Consider the following 3,749-nt stretch of genomic DNA (forward strand, 5'->3'; position numbering starts at 1 on the left):
ATAAATACTTGTTTAATTTTATCGAATCAAGAAGCTCAAGATTAAACAAGGCGTTAATTCATACCGAATTTTGATTCAATTTAGTCGATTCATTAAATTTGGACCTTAATTGAAATCGATTCGGCCATAATTGCAATGCAATTGGTCAATTGAGTTTTAATTAGACTAAATTTTAAATGCAATTGTCTAAATTTTCCCTCCTTGGCTATTCGATAAATAGATAAAACAGCCCAACCTATCCATACCCTAATTTAATTGGGAGTTATTTTTAATAACTCCCAATTCCAACTCAATTTCAGCCGACCCAGGCCCAAAGAGCAGCCCAACACAAAACAACATCTCACCCCACCAGGCCCAAAGATGTATGACCCGGCCCATTCCCATATCCCCTTTTCTTCTTCACAAACAGCGTATAAACACAGAAAAAACAACATTAATCAGCAATCAAACACCAACGACCCGAACCCTACATTGCAAAATCTCCAAATCCCATACAAACCGAACCTTACCTGACAATAATCACCTCAACCCGATCGTTCTCCCTCTTTTTCGTACCGATCACATGTCTCTCACGCGGGTTTGTACGAAAGGGACGCGGATCTTCTAGAAAAAATCAAGGTGGCAGCTAGGGCGTGTTTCAAGGGATTATTTCACAAAAATTTGCTTTAATCCGTTGGGAATTGGTTGGATTTGGTACTATGAAGGTACATATGTGCTAATTTCTGATTGGGGAAAAGGAATTTTGTTTCTTCTCAAGGTTCTCAAATTCAAAATTACTTCTAGAATTCCAATCTGAAGGCATGAATAGAGGAGAATCGCTACTATCAGAAAATTTTGAAAAAATATCTCTAGGGAGATTTTCGAATATACCCCTCTATTTTCAACATTTACTGAGGAGTTGAGCTTCAGGGGATGTATTCTTGGATCCTCTATAAATAGCTCTCTTGAGAGCAGAAACGTGGGTCGAAAAATTCTGGGGTTTTTTTTGGGGCTCTAGGGTTCTAAGTTGGGGGATTTTGGGGAGGTTCAGAAATTTTTCTTTTTTTTCTTTCAAGGGTTTGAAAGTTTAGGCTGAAAATTTTAGGGTTCGAAATTTCTTGAGTTTGAAGGTTCGAGATAAATTTTTGTAAAACTGAAAGGAAATTCGGGAGTTCTAAATTCAGGTTGAATTTTTTTTAGTTGAAAGTGGTTTTCAAAATCTTTAAGAGAAAAGCCAGAAGACACGCTATTGGTGGTCGACGTTGCGAGATTTCGATAGCGACGATTTTACTGATAGCTCGTCGTTCCGTTTGCTGCCCCAAAAGAGGTAAACGCACGCTCCTCCCCTTTTAATTTTGATGTTTCCTGCTTCATCCCTCTTTTTTCGTAGAAGTAGTTATCTGTGTATTGGAATGAGGCTGGGATTGTCTGCTGTAGATGGCTTTGATGGCCGTAGGATTTACTTGAAATGATTCTCGCTATATCGTTGGTTGCATTCCTATTTGTATTATAACTTTCTGATTCATTGTTAATCTCGTATGTTTTGGCTCGATGGCTTTGAGTTTACTATCTCGTGGTAATGCCATTGGTTAGTCATGAAAGATCTAAGTATCTATCTCTCATGAATATGTTGTTTAGGTCCCTGTTCATGTCATTACTTTCCGTCGTTGGGATTTCAATCATTGTTTTAGTGTTAACCTTTCTTTGGTGAAAATTATATGTATAGTTCTATTCCGACCTATTGTTCATCGGCTTGGCTATTAAATCAATGTTTTCATTTCATAGCTGGTGCTTAATTTCGCCTTCAAACTCACTGGAATGTGGATTTTGTTAGTCACCAACATATTATTTTGTATTTCAACATTAGGGTCCGATTTGTTAGTGCCTAGTCACCTGCTGCTGCTATTCTATTTCTTTCAGTGGTTGTTTTGTTAATTAAATTTATAACTAGTATACAAGTAGCTTTGGTTCGATCATGTCGGATCTATCTTCTTAGACCAAAAGATATTAATCATGTTGTGATATTTGCCGGCCGTCGATCATGAAAATTTTCTTTTGTTCTTAAGTTGATACATGTTTGACAATGTGTTCTGTCTAAATCGCAAAAATTGTCAAAATTCTATCTTTAACTTGTCTAGTCATCTCCCTTTTGGTCGGCGTCGAAGAAAACGAACTTAAAAGGGTTGCTACTTGTTAGTCGACAATAATCGAGGGTATATTTACTCGGCTTGGGGGGAAGTGACCCTTGTCAAAATAAGTTCTAAATAGTCTTCTCAAATGTTACTCTCCCGTCATCTTGAACTATTGTTTATTTCTATCTTTTGATACATTCTTTATCTCTTAACTTATTTGATCTTCTAATATCGGTTTTTTTTTATTAAAGTTCACAGCCTTCACTAGATTAGCTTTGGCGTTGGTAAAATTGTTTTAAAAGGCAGTTAAATTGGTAATGGTAGATGATTATTAATCCACTAGCTGAGAATGTTCTGTTGAACTGTTTTCTTTTAATCCACTAGTTTGTAGTTTTCCTAGGATGACTATTTGGATTAAGAATTTTTAATGGATTTGTGAGGTGCCTTTATGCTATGATTAAAAAATTGCATTTCAAAACCAGTGCCCCAGTACTCATGCCCAATTTCTTGTGAAGAAATGAATTGATCCTCAATTTGTGTTTCGATGCTTTAAATGATTAATTGTTTGATGACTGCATGTCTAGCCTTATTCCTTGTTCCCTTTCCACGCTTCTTCTTTATGCTTTGTTGGGCTATGAGATACTTCGAAAAGCCAAATATGTTTAATGATCTACCAACTGCTGTATCCAGAAATTCGTTGTTATGATGTTCCATATTCAAATAGCGGAGATTCACGAAGAAGTTGGAACTATATCAAGATTAGAATGACAAGGAATGTCCGTATCCGTATATAATAAGTTCGTTCTCTTTCTCTGTGCATCTCTGTGATGGGCAAATCTCCATAAAAAAGGGACAACTTTCGTGTAGTGGGGGTGCCCATGTGACTCGTGATGGGCGTTTGATTATTCTAAGTTGAGATTCTGGTCTTCACGTTGTCAAACAGTCAACATTCTTTCTTTAGTTCAATTTGTAGTCAATTTCTGTTGAATGTAATTAATATCAGGAACTATTGGTTGCTATATAGCAGTGCTCATGTAGCGATTAAAACCTTTTCTTTTCCTTTTCTAAATTAGTTATAACTAGATTAATTTCTAAACCTTATCTTCTTTTCCTTTGCATGAACTCACTCGGAAGTCCAATTGGGCTCTTTATTTTTGCATTACACTACGGGCCACTGAGGCCTGCCCTTTAGAAGACGTGAAAATCGATCACATAGTATATGGATACAAGGAGTCGTAAGACATGAATGAGCCAAAATCTCGTCCTTGAAGCAACAAAGGAACTGAGAATTTTTTTTTATTTGCATTTATTCATTTGTTGTCGTTTCTTCATTATTATTTATTTCTTCATTTCATCATTCATTCATTTGGGCCGCGAAGCCAAAGTTGTACTTAATACAAGTGGAGCGAGATTTGAGCCAAAAGCTAGGAAACTAGATTAGGACAGGGTCGACGGTTCGAGCCTAAAAGCCTAAATCACTACTTCTCCCCTTTCCTCTTTCCTTTTTGCTTACTTGTTTACATGTTTCTTGCGAACCTAGTTAATCCCCTAGTCAAGTCGTTAAAAACTAGTTTTGCATAAACGTCAAAATATTTCTAAAATTGCTTTCTTTTCAAAAAATAAAATTTTTTCAAAGTT

The 3,749-nt window shown here is 36.2% G+C and overlaps 1 long non-coding RNA gene across 1 annotated transcript; it reads left to right on the top strand.

Moving 5' to 3' along the window:
• The first annotated feature begins 355 nt into the window (after positions 1–355).
• Positions 356–3,209, top strand: LOC107874507. Its single transcript, XR_001675533.2, has 2 exons — positions 356–1,306; positions 2,802–3,209. It is a non-coding gene; the product is annotated as an uncharacterized LOC107874507 (long non-coding RNA).
• Positions 3,210–3,749: the final 540 nt, after the last annotated feature.

The sequence above is a fragment of the Capsicum annuum genome, chromosome 1, assembly GCF_002878395.1.
Source record: "Capsicum annuum cultivar UCD-10X-F1 chromosome 1, UCD10Xv1.1, whole genome shotgun sequence".
Classification (NCBI taxonomy): Eukaryota; Viridiplantae; Streptophyta; class Magnoliopsida; order Solanales; family Solanaceae; genus Capsicum; species Capsicum annuum.